The sequence below is a fragment of the Pseudorca crassidens genome, chromosome 10 (genome assembly GCF_039906515.1).
Source record: "Pseudorca crassidens isolate mPseCra1 chromosome 10, mPseCra1.hap1, whole genome shotgun sequence".
Taxonomy (NCBI): domain Eukaryota; kingdom Metazoa; phylum Chordata; class Mammalia; order Artiodactyla; family Delphinidae; genus Pseudorca; species Pseudorca crassidens.
The window spans coordinates 2089086-2109011 of NC_090305.1; the positions used below are offsets into that span (position 1 = coordinate 2089086).

General features: G+C 50.0%; 2 long non-coding RNA genes across 2 annotated transcripts in view; one reads left to right on the plus strand and one right to left on the minus strand.

Annotated features, from left to right (window-relative positions):
* The window catches only part of LOC137231498 (uncharacterized), a 31992-nt gene extending 18495 nt beyond the window's left edge, over positions 1–13497 (plus strand). The window contains exon 4 of the long non-coding RNA XR_010946596.1: positions 9846–13497. This is a non-coding gene — a long non-coding RNA (uncharacterized lncRNA). The remainder of the gene's footprint in view (positions 1–9845) is intronic.
* Positions 453–2250, minus strand: LOC137231500 (uncharacterized). Its single transcript, XR_010946598.1, has 2 exons — positions 1726–2250; positions 453–798 (listed from the first exon to the last, which is right to left on the minus strand). It is a non-coding gene; the product is annotated as an uncharacterized lncRNA (long non-coding RNA).
* Positions 13498–19926: the final 6429 nt, after the last annotated feature.

Here is a 19926-nt window from a genome sequence, read left to right on the forward strand (position 1 = left end):
AGACTTTGTAGTTGGCCCTCATTTATTCAGGGGACGTGGTGAGTATTACTACTGAATTCTGAACCCCCAGGCTTCTCCTTGGCTCTCAGCATGCTGGCAGCCAGGTGTAGGGAACAGGATGTTGGTGAGGGGATTCTGGGGAATATGGCCATCTCGGGAAGAAAGCCCTAGTAATAGTGATTATCTCTGCTATCTTTTTTTTTTTTTTTTTTTTTTTTTTTTGCGGTACGCGGGCCTCTCACTGTTGTGGCCTCTCCCGCCGTGGAGCACAGGCTCCGGACACGCAGGCTCAGCGGCCATGGCTCACGGGCCCAGCCGCTCCATGGCATGTGGGATCTTCCCGGACCGGGGCACGAACCCGCGTCCCCTGCATCGGCAGGCGGCCTCTCAACCACTGCGCCACCAGGGAAGCCCCTCTGCTATCTTTTGCTCTGTAACTAACCGCCCTCGGGTTTGATGGATTAAGACAAAGCACTTATTATTAAGCCAGGTTTGAGGGGTGGCTGAGTGCGATTTGTCCAGGGCCAGTCCCTCTGGGGCCCCGTGTCCTGGACAACTTCACTAGGGCTGGCGGTCGGCGGCTCGCTGGTCCAGTGACTCGCTGTCTTGTCTGGCTGTCAGCGTGACGTCAGCTGGGCCAGCAGTCTGTCACCCATCAGGTTAGTGATGCTCCTTCGTATGGTGGCGGAAGGTCCCCAGCGGTGGAGAGGGCAAGGCCCAGTTCACAGTGCCTGCTCTTCGCGTGTATCACCTCAGCTGTTTCTCTACCAGATCTGCGTCCCAGTTATTCAGTGGTGCCTGGTGAGTGGGCATAGAAAGGAAAGCATCCACACTGAGCTCCCCCTGTGTCCACCAGCCGGCCGAGGCGCCTTACACACACACACGTGCTCGTGCACACTCGCACACACACAAGGTAGATCTGATCTCCTCCTCGGACATGAGGAAACTGGTGCAGAGGGGTTAAGAAAATGGCCTGGCATCACGCAATGCCCGCAAAAAAAAGAAAAAAATCAGTTGCATCTCCTGCCGCCTGACCACGCATTTCCTGGAGTTTCACATCCACGCTGTTTCCTAGGTAACCACCACACAGCCCGCAGGACCGTCTGCGTGAAAGGAAGGGGGGTGGTCCATCCAGTGTCCACTCTTCCCCTCTTTTCCTGCACCAGCAAGGCTGCAGCCCTTTGTTGGGGCGTTACCGTGGGCAAAAACAGAAAGCCCAAAGCTTGCCGGTGGGATTAAATGTCCAACAAGATACTCCTTCTCACTGAAGGACCACGTTCATTGAGCGTCTGGCCTGTCAGAACAGTGAGCCTGTTCCTATTTTCATTCACTCCCTGCCTTTCCTTTCCCTCAGGCTTTCTGTCTTCACAGCAGGCTCCCTCTGCCGGCGCCGCAAAGAGCCTGTGCCCTTGACCCCAGGACCTCTTCCCCTCGGGCAGCGGGCAGCGGCCCTGCAGGGCCCTCATCCTGCCCTGACCTGCAGGTGACCAGGGCCAGCAAGTGTCTGTGCCACGGGGCCGTCGTCCTGGCCCTGAGTCTTTGTCATCGTGCTTGCCCTGTGATGGTCCCTGCAGGTGGCCGCTGGGACCTCAGGAATTTGAACCCCTGCGCTGATACTGGGACAGGCTCGGGGAGGGGGGAGATAGGCGAGGGACAGGAGAACGGGGCAGCGTCTCCCTCCGCCTTCAACGGTTTGATCTTCCTCCATACAGAGCATTTCCTTACCCTTTTCTACGAAGCTGAAGCGCCTTTGCTGTTCCGAGCACCTCTCTGCTGACGTAAATGTTAGTGAAATGGGAGCTCCCGGGCGTTGCTGCTGAGAGCCGTTTTTCTCGGCAGCGTTCTGTGCAGGCGGCGGTCGGAATGTCTGTGTCCAGTCCTGTGATGCAAGATTAACATCTTCACTTGCCATTTGAAATACGCCTGCACAGCTGCAGCGCGGGCCGGGTCAGGGTGGCCCATCAGCTCAGCCAACGGGGTCGGGACGTGGCCTCGGTGACGCGGGCGTGGGGAGGCGTCCGCATCAGGGGTCTGAGCTGCTGGGCGAAGGTGCCTGGCACGTCTCCGGACAGCCTCATCCCCACGTCGGGCTTTTGGTTCTGGAAGGCAGTGGACAGGGTGGAGGCAGGGCTCAGTGCCCAGGCGGCAGGGCCGGCAGCCTGTTCCAGCCGGCACACGACGCCTGGGCAGCGCAGCTGCATGTTAGGTGAGCCTGGGAGCTGGTGACACGCTTCCCGGGTGTGGTAGCAGCACGGCGGTCGTGGGAGAGGGTGTCTTTGTCCTCAGGAGGTGTGCTCTGACACTTTAGGGGGAGTGTTGTGATGCCTGTAATCTGTGTTCAAATAATTCAGCAAAAAATATACGCACAAGCCAGTGTCACAAAGTGGGCGGAACATTAATAACGGTTGAAATTAGCGAAAGGCATCCTAGGGTTAGGGCTGGCTGCCCTCCTTTCAGCTTGTAGGCTTTAAGTTTTATTTTTTAAATAAGTTTTTTCAAGGGTTAATGATTAGTTCTAGGCCTGAGACGTGAAACAGTTTTCCTCATAACGGGCCTAGAGTTAAACTAGAATAAGTGCTAGTTTCTTAACTGTCTCGCCGACTTCCTCCTTATTAACGTGGAAGAGTCCAGAAAGGATGGACTCTGGTGAGAAAGCTGCATCCACCCGTTAGAAATACGTCTCGCAAAGCCGGCTGGCGTGTCCTATTCTTATCTTGCTTTTTCTTGTTCTCACATATTCAGTGCTTAATTGTTTTTCTCATTGAAAAGAGCGTTTTTATCTGACTGGCCGTCCTGCCGCAGTAGGAGGGCGGGAGTGGTATCTGGAGATTAAACCCCAGGAGTGGATGGCGAGTCTTCAGGTACCTTTCACGGTTCTGCTTTTATTACAGCCTTGAGGAAATGACTCCATCAGCTAAAACACACACAGGACAGCCACTCTTCTGGCCACTTGTATGTGAACAGCAAATCATTTCAAAAACAGGTATTCTCTGTTTTGATGCTCGTGCAGATACAACATGAACGCCTGGCTCAAGTGGGTAAATGCATGGAAATCACACGATGGGGTCTGTCTCCCCTCCCAGACTGTGGGGTTCCTAAGGGCAGGGACAGTGTCTCCCCTCCCAGACTGTGGGGTTCCTAAGGGCAGGGACAGTGTCTCCCCTCCCAGACTGTGGGGTTCCTAAGGGCAGGGACAGTGTCTCCCCTCCCAGACTGTGGGGTTCCTAAGGGCAGGGACAGTGTCTCCCCTCCCAGACTGTGGGGTTCCTAAGGGCAGGGACAGTGTCTCCCCTCCCAGACTGTGGGGTTCCTAAGGGCAGGGACAGTGTCTCCCCTCCCAGACTGTGGGGTTCCTAAGGGCAGGGACAGTGTCTCCCCTCCCAGACTGTGGGGTTCCTAAGGGCAGGGACAGTGTCTCCCCTCCCAGACTGCGGGGTTCCTAAGGGCAGGGACAGTGTCTCCCCTCCCAGACTGCGGGGTTCCTAAGGGCAGGGACAGTGTCTCCCCTCCCAGACTGCGGGGTTCCTAAGGGCAGGGACAGCGTCTCCCCTCCCAGACTGTGGGGTTCCTAAGGGCAGGGACAGCGTCTCCCCTCCCAGACTGTGGGGTTCCTAAGGGCAGGGACAGTGTCTCCCCTCCCAGACTGTGGGGTTCCTAAGGGCAGGGACAGTGTCTCCCCTCCCAGACTGTGGGGTTCCTAAGGGCAGGGACAGTGTCTCCCCTCCCAGACTGTGGGGTTCCTAAGGGCAGGGACAGTGTCTCCCCTCCCAGACTGTGGGGTTCCTAAGGGCAGGGACAGTGTCTCCCCTCCCAGACTGTGGGGTTCCTAAGGGCAGGGACAGTGTCTCCCCTCCCAGACTGTGGGGTTCCTAAGGGCAGGGACAGTGTCTCCCCTCCCAGACTGTGGGGTTCCTAAGGGCAGGGACAGTGTCTCCCCTCCCAGACTGTGGGGTTCCTAAGGGCAGGGACAGTGTCTCCCCTCCCAGACTGTGGGGTTCCTAAGGGCAGGGACAGTGTCTCCCCTCCCAGACTGCGGGGTTCCTAAGGGCAGGGACAGTGTCTCCCCTCCCAGACTGCGGGGTTCCTAAGGGCAGGGACAGTGTCTCCCCTCCCAGACTGTGGGGTTCCTAAGGGCAGGGACAGTGTCTCCCCTCCCAGACTGTGGGGTTCCTAAGGGCAGGGACAGTGTCTCCCCTCCCAGACTGCGGGGTTCCTAAGGGCAGGGACAGTGTCTCCCCTCCCAGACTGCGGGGTTCCTAAGGGCAGGGACAGTGTCTCCCCTCCCAGACTGCGGGGTTCCTAAGGGCAGGGACAGTGTCTCCCCTCCCAGACTGCGGGGTTCCTAAGGGCAGGGACAGTGTCTCCCCTCCCAGACTGCGGGGTTCCTAAGGGCAGGGACAGTGTCTCCCCTCCCAGACTGCGGGGTTCCTAAGGGCAGGGACAGTGTCTCCCCTCCCAGACTGCGGGGTTCCTAAGGGCAGGGACAGTGTCTCCCCTCCCAGACTGCGGGGTTCCTAAGGGCAGGGACAGTGTCTCCCCTCCCAGACTGTGGGGTTCCTAAGGGCAGGGACAGTGTCTCCCCTCCCAGACTGTGGGGTTCCTAAGGGCAGGGACAGTGTCTGTCTTATTTATAGGTGAACCCCCATTGCCCAGCACCATAAATAATTTGTTGAATAAACACATGAATAAATAAGTAAATGAAAAATAAATAAATGAAAAAAGGAAATTAAAGAGATGTGATGATATTTGAATTTTACAAACAACCAAGGATTATGCAAATTTGTAATACCATTGTTTTTATGATTTATCATGTTTGTAGACTAAACATAGCAGATGGATGTCCAGTGCTTACAAGGGAAATACTTAGGTAACGATACAGCATTATCAACATGTAAAAGTCTGTTGCTGAGGAAGGATTAGACACTAAAATTTAAAAAAAAGAAAGAAACTCTTGTGTTACAGTGGTGAGACTTGAGGCAGCCTTCTTTATCCCGTGTAGCATCTTGTTTTTAATAAAAGTAACTTATAAATGAGTATGACCCCCGCAGGCAAGCAGATGGAGGCTGTTTAATAGAGAAGAAATAGCACAGCATGGAGAATGACTTGCCTCAGCATGTGGAATCTAGATTCAGAGAAGTGCGTGTTGCTCTCATTAGAATGTTGGGAAAGAGAAGGCAGGCTTTGGAAGTAGCAGGATCCTGAACACAGCCTGGGGCCGTGGCCTTGGCCCCAGCAGGCGCTGACGGAGGGAGCAGGAAGGTGGGCAAGGAGGGGTGCGTGTTGGAACAAAGTTCAGTATCCATGGTGAGCAGGGCACACAAAGACAGAGGTCAGCTTGAACTAGAAGAGTTCGTCCCGTAAGCAGTCTACTTAATGTCGGACAAACTGTAAATCTACTCAGTTTAAAGGTAGAAGTAGCAGCGCCCGTTTCTGTGCCCGTGGGTTCTCTTCAGATCCTAGAGTGTCCTATTTCGTGAGCATTAATTGCACAGGGTTCAAAAGCACCGTAGTGGATTCAAAAATAATGCCTCCAGTGACATACGAACGGTACTTATCCTCGCTGATAATTAGGAAATATAAATAAAATGAGAGTGAGATCATTTTTCTTCAGGTTGGCAAAATTTTTGAATTTGATGATGTCCATTGTTAGAGAAGATGAATTTTTAGCACATAAACTAAAAATGTATGTTTATTAAAATGTTTTAAAGTTTCCTAAATTTTCTAAAATCAACCTTAGTTTCTATCTCAAGAGGCCCCGACTCTGTTTGGCGGAAAAGACAACCTCAACTTAGTCGACGTAGGTTAATCTTTGTCAATTCAGATTGACTCTGTCAACTGGGGGTTTCATCCTCCCCTCTCCTCCCTGAGGCTGGTTCCACGTTAGGGCCGGAATATGTGATGCTAGAGCATCCCAGAGAGGGGGTCTTGCTCTCCCCCTTCACTGTCATCTACCCACGCTCACACCTTTCGCGTACCCACATCCCGTCGTCCCCCAGGAGAGAGTTCGTGCTGACTTACCCTCCTGGTCCCGTTGTGACAGTTAATTGTATGTGTCAACGTGACTGGACCATGGGGTGCCCAGGTAGTTGGTTACATGTGATTCTGGGTGTGTCTGGGATGGTGATTCTGGACGAGATCAGCATTTTAATCAGCAAAGTGAGTGAAGCAAACTGCTTTTCCCAATGTGATGGGTGTCACCCAATCCTTCGGAGGTCTGAATAGAACAAAAAGATGGAGGAAGGAGAATTTGCTCTCTCTGCCCGACTGTTGAGCTGGGACATCAGTCTTCTTCTGCCCTCAGCCTGGGGCCTATACCATCGACTCTCGGGATTCTCAGGCCTTTGGACTCAGACTGGATCCACACCACCAGCTCTCCTGCACCTCCAGCTTGCAGATGGCGGGTGGTGGGACTTCCCTGGCCCGCAATTCCTTATTCTGTTGGTTCTTCTCTGAAGAACCCTGACTAATACACCTGTTGTCTAAACAATGTCTCTTTGGTTCTCCTGGCTCTCTCCCAGCTACATATGCTCCTCCCAGTTAAAACACGGAAGCTTTCTGAAGCTCTCTTGCAATGTTCCGGGGCCCAGCAAGGCTCCTGGGGGCTCTTGGGACCTCCCAAGTCTGGACATGCATCTGCAATTTCTCCTCTCCTGCCGGCACAGCAAACTGGTAGGAGGAAATGTGGTGGGCTTTGCCATTTCCCAGGATCCAAGATAGAAGCTGGTTTTCTGATTTCTGGCTTGAGAAACTACCTAGTAGTTTATCAGCAAAGTTGCTTTTGGCTGCAAGAAACAGAAGGTCCAACTGAAGGTAGCTTTCATCTTAAGAAACTTATTACCTTGTGTAACAAGAATATTAGAGCAATAGTTCTCAAAGTGTGATCTAGTGACCCCCTGGGGGTCCCTAAAACCCTTTCAGGGCATCTGCATGGTCAAAATCATCCATTCCAAGTGCAAGATAGACCAATAGATTTTAATGTAATAGAGCAGAAGTCAGCAGTCATTTACAAAAAGTTTATTACAAAAAAGGTGCTATAAGTTAAGTTTTACTGGCCACAGCCACACTTATTTGTTTATGTTTCTTGATGGTTTAGGCAGAGGGTAATGCAAATGGCCAAGTTTCATTCTTTTTCATGGCTGAGTAGTATTCCGTGTGTGTGTGTGTGTGTGTGTGCGCGCGTGTGTGCACATGTGCACACGTGTGTGCACACACCCCACATCTTCCTTATCCATTCATCTGTTGATGGATACTTAGGTTGCTTCCATTTCTTGGCAATTGTAGATAATGCTGCGGTGAACATTGGGGTGCATGTATCTTTTCAAATTAGAGTTTTTGTTTTTCAGATCTATACCCAGGAGTGGAATTGCTCAGTCCAATGGTTGTTCTATTTTTAGTTTTTTGTGAAACCTCATACTGTTTCTACAGTGACTGCACCAATTTACATTCCCACCACCGACGTACAAGCGTTCCCTTTTCCCCACATCCTTGCCAACATTTGTTATTTGTGTTCTTTTTGATGATAGCCATTTTGGCATCATGAGACATCATCAGTGGGAGGTGATATCTCATTGTGGTTTTAATTTGCATTTCCCTGATGATTAATGATATTGAGCATCTTTTCATGGTCTGTTGGCCATCTGAATATCCTTTTTGGAAAAATGTCTGTTCAAGTCTTCTGCCCATTTTTTAATCGAGTTGTTTGATTTTTTTCATGTTAAGTTGTATGAGCTGTTTATATATGTTGGATATTAACCCTTTATTAGTCATATCGTTTGCAAATGTTTTCTCCCATTCAGTAGGTTGGCTTTTCATTTTGTCTGTGGTTTCCTTTCATGTGCACAAGCTTTTAAGTTTAATTAGGTCCCATTTGTTTATTTTTGCATTTATTTTCTTCCCTTTCGAAGACAGATCCAAAAAAATATTGCTGTTATTTATATCAGAGTGTTCTGCCTATGTTTTCTACTAGGAGTTTTATGATTTCTGATCTTATATTTAGGTCTTTAATCCATCTTGAGTTTATTTTTGTCTGTGGTGTTAGAGAGTGTTCTAATTTCATTCTTTTACATATAGCTGTCCAGTTTTCCCAGCACCACTTATGGAAGAGGCCGTCTTTTCTCCATTATATATGCTTGCCTCCTTTTTTGTAGATTACTTGACCATAAGTGTGTGGGTTTACTTCTGGACTCCCTATCCTGTTCCATTGATCTATGTGTCTGTTTTTGTGCCAGTGCCATACTGTTTTGATTACTGTAGCTTTGTAGTATAGTCTGAAGTCAGGGAGCATGATTCTTCCAGCTTCATTCTTTCTCAAGATTGTTTTGGCTCTTTGGGGTCTTTTGTGTTTCCATGTGTGTGGTTTTTGAATGGGTGTGGAGGTTGTGAACGGAGGGTTTCAAGAGAAGAGCAAGCAAATAAGATATTTTCCAAAACCCTTTTCTCATAAAAAGAAAGAAGTGATTTTTAGCAATTCAGGGGCATAAAAGTGAAATGGCTACAAAGCTGCCAAAATCAGTGAAGATTAGCTGCTCCAAACATTCGGTTAAGCAAGACAGAACTAGTTTTAGAAGCTGCGGAGCATCTGAATTCCCTTTTCCTCTCATTATATCCAAATCTGAGGGGTTTCCAGGGGGAAGCAGAGCTAAGGCCCTGGCCAGCTCTCTTTCTGTACATGTGACGGGCTGTCGGTCCTGTCCCCACCTCTGCCTGCTTGGTGTCGGTCAGGACAGGTTTATGGATGCTGTCCCAACAGCTGGGCTGTGAAAGGTCACCTACCTGGATGACGCACAGGCCCCTGGAGCATTTCCAGTCCTCAGCAGTCTCTAGCCTGGGCAGGGCAACCAGGGCGAAGGGCCTGGAAGCAGGTCACATCCACAGGCATCTCCACAGGCGGGAGTCCCTGCCAGGTGGCAGAGCGCTTACACCAAAATGCAGTTCAGCAAAAAGGTGTGGATGCCGAATGACTGAGACATTTTCCCACGCTCGGTAGCCCAGCCTGTCTCACGTGGAGGCGCTCAGTAAATGTCTGCAGTGAGTGGTCAGTGAGGAAAGGGAAGAAAAGCGTCCTTTTGCATAGGCTTCGTGGGCTGGCAGCAAAATGGGTAGACTGTGACCCCTTCAAGCAGGTGGTGTGGAAGTGTGACACGCTGCTAGAGACTCTGCTACCCCCTTGTCTTATCGTGTTTTTAATATGCTAATGCTGCAAGGAAAACATTTATTCTGGGATCTCTGCAGCTAGAACTCAACACCCACCGACATCATCCAGGGGCCCTGCCCCTCCCTGGCCGGTGGGGCAGCAGTGCGTCCCTGGGCGCAGGTTAGAAGTGTAGGATTTCGGGCCCCACCCCAGACGGACTGAGTCAGAATCTGCATTTTAACGAGCTCCCCGGGGAAGAGCCGGCAGGTAAAGTTGGAGGAGCCCCTGGGGACGCAGACACTCTTGCCCCTGTGATGAGCCTGGGAGACCCCACTGCTCAGGACACACGTGGGGTCACATTAACAGAAATCTGGGGTTTTCTCCCCGGGCCCCAGCGATTTCGTATGGTTCAGCGTCACACCTGGGGAGCGTCCAGAGTGTTTCCACACTCCCCTCCTCGCCCAGTGCGCGGTGTCACCACCTCCTGCTCGCTGACCTGGGTACCAGCCGTGCCTCCTGAGAGAAGGCCAGGGCTTCCAGAAGGGCGCCATGTTCAGGAGGTGACAGTTCTCACCACCACCTCGAATGTTACCAACAACAGCAATGACCACGGATGGTAATATCAGGTGCTGCCGCGTACCCGGTGCTGTTCTAGGGCCCGCGTCTGTATGTGACCCCCGGGGCAGGCATAACAACCGTTCCTGTTTCGTAGGCGCAGAAACGAAAGCCCGGAGGCATTAAGTACCTGCCCAGTTCCCGCAGCTTGTAAGCGGAATGACACGTGCTTGCACCCGGGCCCTGGTGGCAGAGCTGCCTGGCGCTCCGACAGCACAAGATTTCTGGTCACTTCCTGCTGGGCGTACACGCTAAAGGCTCAGAGGAGCCAGAGACACAGTGAACGGTCTAAAAGTGGGTGAAGAAAGCGAGGACATGAAAAGAAGCTGGTCATCCATGCCACTGTGGGCAGACATGTTCCCAGGAACCGAGGGGCCCCTCTGAGTCCCACAGTCTGCAGTGTGATCAGTCTGGCCCGTGTCCCTGGGACACATGGACCTCACTGAAGGACACAGCTATCACAGACAATGAGCTGTGAGCGAGGACGGCTGGACAGGACAGGAGATGTGGGCAGGGGTGGGGGAGGGGTGCCAGGCCAGGGCCTGAGACCTGCAGGAGAGACGCCCCTGAAGGCTTTGTCCAAGAAGCCCCCACGGGGAGGTGCCTTCACCTCAGTGGTCTGGGGGTAACTGAGGGGACAGAACAGAACCGCCGGGGCGGGGGTGAGAGAGAGAGGAGACCCGTCCCTGGTCCACGGCGGCCCGGATGACCACGCGTGTCTGGTTGGCGACCATCTCAGGCAGCGTCAAAGCCAGGAAGGGGAGGTGGGAGGGAGCCCACGTGGGAGACGGTCGAGTTAGGACGAGCCTCTCGGAGGTTGGAAGTCCTCTGCTTCCAACCCCTAGAATTTCTCATTTCCTCCAGGAACTTTCTAACCTCATCTTACAGACTTTATCTGGCAAAGGGAACTCCTCCCCTGTATGACGAGTCGGGGTGTCGCTGAACCCCTAGAAGCCAGGAGCAGCGCTGGCCCTGCAGTGACCTCCTCAAGGCCTGGCCGTGAGCCAAGGCAGCTGGTGGAGGGGCGGCCGGGGGGGTGGGGCCGCCGACCCCGTCTCTCCCACACTCCTGTCCGCTCCCTGCCCCCACTTTGGGTCGAAAGCTTTGGGCGGTGCTTGCCCTCAGCGGGCTCCCCTCCTGGATGCTGTCGCTGAGGCTGACACGGGGAAGGCCTTGCTTACACCATCCCTCTCCCGCCTCCTGGCCTCGGGTTGCTTCTGAGCTCCTGGACCTCTAGGAAGACATCGCACGTGGAGATGCTGCTGGCTTCCAAGCATAACCACATCTACGTCTCCTCAAAATCTCTCACTTAACCTTTGCACAACTGAATACCAGATTCAACACTGAAAAACCCAAAAACAACCAAAAAATTTCATTCGCAAGACGCGCACATCGGTGCCGTGTAATGAAGATCTGCCCACAAAGACTGCTGTGGGCGGAAGCTGGGCGCATGGCAGCCTGCCCTCTCCTGTGCCAGCACTCACATCCACCCGCTGGCTTTTTCTGAGAAATATCCAAACAAAGGGGCACGATTGTGTGAAATGCCAGCCAGGGAGCCAGCCTGTGGGCCTCCGGGGGTGATGGGAGGGGCTGGGCCGGGGAGGCTCGGCACGGGTCAGGAATGCAGGTGGACTCAGTGCAGGACTCCTTTCCGCCGAAGGACAGAAAGCTACAGTCTGGGGTGTCTGCCACCAAGAGCAGGAGATAGCATCTACAGCAAGCACAGCCACCCTGCTCCTTCCCAGACACCTGTCAGGATTGCTGGGGGAAGAGGAGAACAAAGCCAGGGAGGCCAGGCTCATGGTGATGGTGAGAAGCACGCAGCTCTGTGCAGGAAACGGCACTAATTATACAGGCACGTTTTCTATAATAACAGCTTGGCTGTTTCAAGAGCTATCGTTTAAACCAGCCCGTTGTCTCCTACAAGAGCCCTGATTCTCATTAATATGTGAGTCACATTAGACCTTCCAGTTTGGGGGGATGTAAATGTTGCTTTTCTATGGAAATTGGCCTGATTTCAAATCAATGAGGGTGCGTTGACGCCTTCTCCGTGTTTCCATGGCATCTTTACAGCAGCTACCCCTGGTTGCACTTAATTGTGCTTCTATTTGTCTCCCCAGCGGCTTGGAAACTCCTTGAAGGCTGGAGTGTGTTTATTCCTATCTGTATCCTTAGCACAGTGTCACGCTCGGGGCAGGTGCCCAAAGATTATTTGTCAAAGTAAATGGATGATGAAATAGAAGCGAGACTTCAGAAATGACTGGATCCCAGGGTCCTTGGAAGACGGTGGCGGGGTCACAGCTTTGAGTCTCCCTCAACCATCTTCTATCACCGCCCCCATCAAAAACAGGCCAAGAAACTGACCCTAATCAAACTAAAAAATCAAATTTCCCTTTCAGAACTAGCCTTATAGTAAGAAAAGCTGCTGGACGCAGAGTCCATAATATGGAAGATGGGATTAACAGCATCAAAGGAAAGAAAAGGTCCTGGTAAAAATGAGGGAGGGAGACTGATTGGAGCAGATCTCAGAAAGTAAGCTGGTTAAAAAAAAAAATCACTTTCTGAAAACAACACAAGGGGGAGGAATAGAGCCATGCAGCTCTTAAAACTATCCTGGCCTTTCTTTTACGCCTAAAACTACAGGAAAACCCATTTCGCTTTAAAATAGGCAACAGAAAAAAATCGTGCTCAAATCTCATACAAAATTATTAATAAAAGCAAGGAGAATTATAAGCAGAATAATGTCTCTACAGATAAGTATGCCAAAACCACAACAGATTCAAATGGATGAAAACTATAACCTAAAATTTCAAATTATCTAAAAAAGAAAAAAATCAAGCAAAGGATAACAGACATGAAAGAAAAATGCATTAAAGTTACAAAAACTCTGAAATGAGATTCTTGGGGAAAAAATTTCTAAATAGGTGAAAGAAGTGAGAAAAAAAGTAAAACGAAAGAAAAATCATAAATGAAGTCCAAACTCAAAGGAATACAAGAGCAAACACACAGGACAGGTACTGCCGTAAGAGAATTAGTAGTTGGAAGGGGAAAATAACCCCCCATTTAATCAAAAGGAAATGGACAGAGGAATCCTACTTTCAGCCAAGATGGGGCAACAGGAACTGGATTACCCTCCTGACGGAAGCAACTAAAAACCTGGGCAAAATATATGAAACAATGGTTCTCAAGATGTTGGACACCAGGCAGTCAATGGCCACTGAGGAAAGGGAGATGAAGTTAGCATGGGATTGCCCCAGCTGGCGGTTTGGACGCCGCTTCCAGGCTGCAGTGGGGACGGGGGGAAGTGGAAGCCAACAGGGTTCGGTGGTCTCCGTGAGCTGAGGACCGAGACATCAGAATTCAGAGGGCCCAAGTCAGGCAGGGGCACAAGGCAGAAAACAGAAGAGGAAGGAGCGTCACAGAGAGAGCTCTGAGGCTCTGCAGAGAGGACCTCTCGTGTCTCTGGCTGAGAACAAACGTGCCCGTGTAAGGTCGGAAACTACTGCTCAAGAACGGGGGAGAAACTGCCGGAAAGCAGTAGACAAAACAGTTCCTAGAGCTCATGCGGGGCTGGGAGTGATTTGTGTTCCTGTTAGCTAGACTGGAAACACCTCGTCACGCGTGGGCATTGCTGTAATAGTGGGGTTAAGTTATCCCTGGATCAAAGACTACTTTGGATTTACCCTCGTAAAGCTTAGAAGCATGTTTCCAAAGGACCCATTTGATTCCAAGTAACGTAACTGTGTGCCAGAACATTTAAAGGACCAGAACAGAATCCAGCAGTAACACCGTGAAAGTCACAATGTCTGGCATCCAATCAAAAGATACAAAGAAGTGGGAAGATATGGCCCGTAACCCCGAGAAGGAACAATTATAGCAATACATCTGGAAATGACAAAGATAATGAAGTGACAGACAAGGACCATAAAGCAGTTAGTGTGTCATATGCTCCATACACTCAAGAAAGTAGAGGAAAACATGAACACGAAGAGGAGAGAAATGGAAAATTTTTAGAAGACACCAATAGAACTCGTAGAAATTAAATATACGTATGAGATGAAAAATACTTGTATGAGATCAACAGCAGAGAACAGTGAATCGAAGGTACAGCAGTCAAAACTTGAAGCACAGAGAAAAGACTGAACAAAAAATGAGCAGATTATCAGTAAAGTGTGAAACTGTCAAGAAGTCTAAAATGGGGCTTCCCTGGTGGCACAGTGGTTAAGAATCCACCTGCCAATGCAGGGGACATGGGTTTGAGCTCTGGTCCGGGAAGATGCCGCGGAGCAACTAAGCCCGTGCGCCACAACTACTGAGCGCGCGCTCTAGAGCCCACGAGCCACAACTACTGAGCCCACACACCACAACTACTGGAGCCCGCGTGCCTAGAGCCTGTGCTCCACAACAAGAGAAGCCACCGCAATGAGAAGCCCACACAATGCAACAAAGAGTAGCCCCCACTTGCCGCAATTAGAGAAAGCCCGCGTGCAGCAATGAAGACCCAACACAGCCAAAAATAAAATAAATAAATTTATTTTAAAGAGAAGTCTAAAATGCATGCAGTTGGAATCTCAGAATAAAGTAGGGGGTTGGAAAAATATTTGAAGAAATTATGGTCGAAAATTTTATGAATTCAATGAAACTATAAGCTCACAGATTCAGGAAGCTCAAGAAACCCCAAGTAGAATAAAAAAGAGGAGAGCACCCCAAGGCACATCACCTTAAAACTGCTGGAAAATAGTGATTATCTTGAAATCATCTTAAAAGCAGCTAGACAGAAAAATAAAACATTACATACAGGGAAACAAGGTTGATAATTATTGGTGATGTCTCATACAGCACAAGTTAGGAGACCATAGAATTATGTCTTTAAAGTGCTGATAGAAAACAAGTTGTCCACCTAGAATTCTATATCCAGTGAAAATATCTTTGAAAAGTGAGGCAAAATACCTTTTTGAGCGAAACAAAAGCCGAGAGATTCATGGCCAGCAGGTCTGCACTACAAGAAACATAAAGGAAGTTTTTCAGGCAGAAGGAGATGTGATCCACCCACAAAGATGAAGTGACCTGAATTGGTAAATATTGTGGATAAATCTGTTTTTCTTAGTTTTTAATCTCTTAAAACTATATACAACATCACGCACTTTGGAGTCAGAAAAACCCTGGGATTTATACACAGGTCCTCCACTTAGAGCTGAATGGTTTGGGGGCAAGTCATTTAACCCGAGTTCTGTCAGGAATGGTCAGTTCCCTAAGGAAGGATGAGACTGCCAGGCACGTGGCCCATACTCGCCCACCTCACAGGACGACAGGTAGTCCAGGCTAGTCAACCAGCATTGCTTTTCTCTGACCACATGACCGACCCAGGGATGGGCACACAACATCTGTCTGGCCAGTCTGGGTTCTTCTTTTCTCTGAGTCTCTAGGAATAGGGTGGAATGAACCTAAAGTAGCCACTCGGTGGGGAGACCCTGCCTCAGCGTGAAACCCAACGGAAAACTGCGGCGCCAGGAGAGCAGCAGAGAAGGACAACGCTCTGCGAACTTATTTAGAGGCTCCAGATGCAGCCACGAGACAGCCAGAAAGGTCTGCGCTGGGCTTCTAATTATGTGAGCCAACAGTCTCCCAGCCTTACCCCTTTTGTAAGTAAATTTTGAATTGATTTTGGACACAGTGAAAAGCACCTGAACTGTACAGCATCTCTGAGAGGATGAAATGAGACAAATACGTAACCTACATGTTCAATAAATCCTGCATATGTCACCACTTTCTTATCACTACACGTAGCTAATGCCCTTTAACCCTCTGTACAAGTAGGGTAAGGACTCTGTTTTATAAAGGAATTTACAGAGGTGAAGTGACTCATTAAGATCCCGGAGTTAGTAAATGACGTGACTGAGAGCTGTGTCCCCTCTACACTGTGGTCTCCACAGTAACATTCCTGGCACGCAGTCGGCACTTGGTAAATGTTGACTCCCTGCCCGTTTCCTGTAAACGAGACCCTAAATCGTGCCTGTCCGCCCAGAGATCTAAAAGAAAGGAGAAGCTGAAGAGTTGCTGTCCTGATTCGGGCTCGTTGCAGTATAGTTTGCTCTTCAGAGCACTATCTTGGAAGGATCTGACCTTCTCAAGGCTTGAATCTTCCCGTCTTAGCCTCCAAAGGCGCGTCCCTCTCAGCTGTCCCCCCGGGGTCTCCGCTGCGTCTGGAAGTGGCTGTCCCACAGATTCCCCGCCCCGGCTGGCCCTCCAGCACACTGACTTGCATTGTTCCCTGGCATGTACCAGCGTCCTCCTGGGCAGGCTGTCCCCGTGACCCAGGTGCCCCCCAGCCGCTCACGCCCCGTGTATGACCTGTACCCTCTCCTCCCACCCAATTCACCCAAGTCGCCTTGGTTCATTCTCCTCAGTGGCCAGGTGTGCAGGTCACACTGAACACGTTCATGAAGAAAAATCCCACTGCTTTGGCCAAACAAACGTTCCCCATGGGTGCAAGCTGACGCGGCCACTGCACTACAGATCATTGAAAGGAATTTCCCTGGAAGCCATGGGCATGTGCTGGCATCAGCTGACTAAAGGTTAGGAAGGTCCTGACGTGAGAGGAGTAAACATTTCGATCCAGGAATTTGAATCAAGAACCTTCTTCGCTTCAGTCTTCAGCTCCCTGTTTTAGAAAATGGGAACTCCTGGCATGAAACACTTTGCAAACTCATGTCTGCAGAGAGCCCTGCAGCAGGAGCTAAGAGATCGGGGTTAATGTCACTCCTTAGCCCCCCCTCTGATTATGGGAGAAACTTCTGGTTACCCATCCAGTGTCCATTCTCCGCTTCTTCCTTCCTAAAAGGACCTCTGAGTTGGTGGCGGGGGCAGGGGGATAATGTGTGCGCGTCTACAAGCCTACTTCTCTGTGCACCCACGGCAAAAAAACGTGGCCAGTGAAGTGCAGGCAGAGGCCATGGAGGGGCTCCTGGCACAAGTCTTTAAAGTGGCTTACTCAGCCGGAAGGTGCCTCTCTACCCCCGCCTTCCCCCTTCTTGCCAAGAACCCAGACACCATGACCAGAGCTGCGGCAGTCATCCTGCAGCCCAAGGAGACCTCGAGGTTGAAAGCCGATGGCAGCAATGGGTGGAGCACAGAGAAGATATTGTGGAGCTAAGGGCCTGGACTGGGTGTCTCTAGACTGTTTTAAGTTAGAGGAAAAAAATAACTCTAAGCCACTGTTGCTAGGAGCTGAACGTCAGCCTCAACTGGACAGAGTGACCTGAGGACATGGCTTACTTGGAGTCTTAGTTTCCTAATTTATGAGCTGATGGAGTCATGTGCCACCTCTACAGTTCCCTCTGTTTCTAAGACTCTCTACAGATGCACAAGTACGAAAACCCTAAGGCTCACCGGATCTCTATTCCACCTTGGCCTCCTGGGCAAACTTGAAGGCATCTACATCCCTAGGTGGAGTCACGAGGACTATAACTTTATACCACGTGACCCAGCAGTTCCACTCCTGGTTATAGACCCAGGAGAAATGAAAACACACACACACAAAAAAAGTGTGCATGAATGCTCATAGCAGTATTATTCTTACTGGCTAAAAAGTGGAAGCAACCTAAATGTCCATCCGTTGATGGATGGATACACAGAAGATGGCATATGCACACAGTGGAATATTATTCATCCGTACAATGCCATGAAGTACTGACACCTGCTACAACAGGGATGACCCTTGAAAACATGCTGAATTTAAAAAGCCAGACACAAAAGACCACATGTTGTGTGATTCCGTGTATATGAAATGTCCAGAAAAGACAAGTTTGTAGGGACAGATTCGTGGCTGCCAGGGGCTGGAGGGAGAGGGGAACGGAGGGGCGGCACGTGGGTGTGGGTGATGAAAACGTTCTGGAATCACACAGTGGTGATACTTGCACAGCTCTGTGGATATGCTAAAACCCACTGACTTGTACTCTTTTAAATGGTGAACTTTGTGTCATGACTGTGCAGCATCTTGAGTGAAATAGACGGCACCAAGCTAAGCTTCTCTGCATGCGTGTCGGCGCGCACGCCTTAAGAAAAGCACGAAGGGTCAGGGAGGTAGGAGAAAACGCCTCTGAGAAGCACAGGTAGGAATGAGTCTGTTTTCAAGTAAAGGGCTCAACTTGGAGCCGTTTAGAAAAGCATGACCTTGCAAGAGAATTTCTCTTACACACTGGAAATAAATCAGCATCATTACAGTTGTCAACTAGTGTTGTGTAGTACGCAAGTTACAACTAAAATGGGGTAAAAGGCGGTGTAAATGGTGTAAAAGGCGGTACTCCAAGGAATATTCATGAACTTCCCACTCATTTTCACCCTAAGTACCCCCCGATGGAGTATTCTTCTTGCCACCGTAATTGCAGTAGGACATACGTGTGGTGTTTTAGAATCAGGAGATGCAGCGTTGCCTGACACTGACCCCGTCAGAGACAAAACACTCGACCCTGTGCCCAGCCCACGTGGGAAGGTTGAGTGTGGACCCAGGGACACCTCTGGGTTTTTCCTTGAAGCCAGGACACTCCTCTTTCCCTCCTTCATGATCCTCGTGTGGCCTTGTCAACAGCAGGACCTGGGAGGTGCGGCTCTAGAGAAGAGAACAGAGTCCAAGATCTGATTTGTACAGAAAGTTCTGTGAAATGAGACAAAGTTCTCTGAGCCTCCGTCTCCTTACTTACAAGATAAGGAAGTCCAACTAGATGACCTCTTCAGGTTACTTTTAGCTCAAATTTCTATTAATCTAGCACAGTTAGTGATGAAATGGGAGCTCAGCTCAGGGCTGAGGCAGAGGTGCAGGCAAAGCTGGAGCACGTTGGGGTTCCCGTTCCTTCTCAGACGCTTGGGGGGACTCCAGCTCACCCTCCCTAACCCCAGCCTCAGAATCCTGCATCGCATCCCAGTGGGTCTCGTAATTCGGGTACCATGCCTGACCGGAAGTGAATGTCCTCCTGGTGCACCTCAGGGAGGGCTGGAAGAATCACTTTGTAGAAATGGTGTCGAAAACACACCGTCACCATCACCCCCACTACCAAATCCCATCACACAATGCTAACGTGACAAACGAAAGGAACAGTTTCAAAAAGTATCTCGTAATTCAGCTGCTATTCTGTGCATTTTCCTACTTTTGCAGTGTTTTCCTATGTGTGCATTTCAAGTCCCTTTATACAAATGGGCTTCTAGAGCTTCGCCCTGTAGCGTCTGCTTGGCGGGTCGGTCTGGCACCCCTGTTCCGCTCATGCAGAAGCGAGCCCTGGCAGTGTGCGTGTGTGGGTGTGCCGACGGGCTGGCAGGCTGGCCTGCTGGGTGCCTCCTGTCAGCTCTTTTCTCACAAGGTGGAAAGAGAAGCAGGACACTTACAGGATGCCAAGAGGCACCTGGCAGGATTCCCTCTCATCTCCAAAGTTACCCATCATGTGTCTGACAGGTTGTGGGAAGGCATGGCCAAGGGGGATCCAGGGGGCGCTGGCAGCTGCCCCGAGTGATCAGAGCTCTTCAAACCAATGTTCCGCTTCAGCGAGGTTGTTGGAAGCTTTACACTAGCTCAGCAGGAAATGCACCTGCCTGTTCATTGTTAAGTGTAGAAAATTAAAGCAGAATCCCCTGCTCCTGACCCGTTTGACCCTCCGCATCACTGGCTCTAGTTTTATGATGTATAATATTCAGAAGGCGCAGCGCTCCTCATTCCCACTTGGGGGGCATTTGGTAGAATGAGCTTATTTTCACACTATTTAGAACGGCGCTGCTCACACTTCTTCTTTGAAACTGCTTTCATACTTCAGCCTCTTCACCCCTCCTCTTCCTCCTTGTTTTTCTTCTTTAAAAAAAACACACACTTAAGTGGGAATAGAACCAAGTAGAATGAAATGAACACAGGATCAGATTTAAAGGAATATTTTCTCTGATTTTGAATTTGTCTAAAAATTAGAGAAAAATCATAAACCTACAGTTTCCTTGGTGTTTTTTTCTTCCTAGAGGGGAACGTAAATATGTTTTGCACATTTGCTTATTACTTACACTTCACTGCTCTTCCCAAACTGAGAAACTGACTGGCCCGGATTAAGGCAGAACATTGGCACATTTTGACAAAGTATAACTGATCCCACAGAAGCATATAATCTTTACTAAAAGTCACTTGTTAAAATCCCACAGCTTCTTTG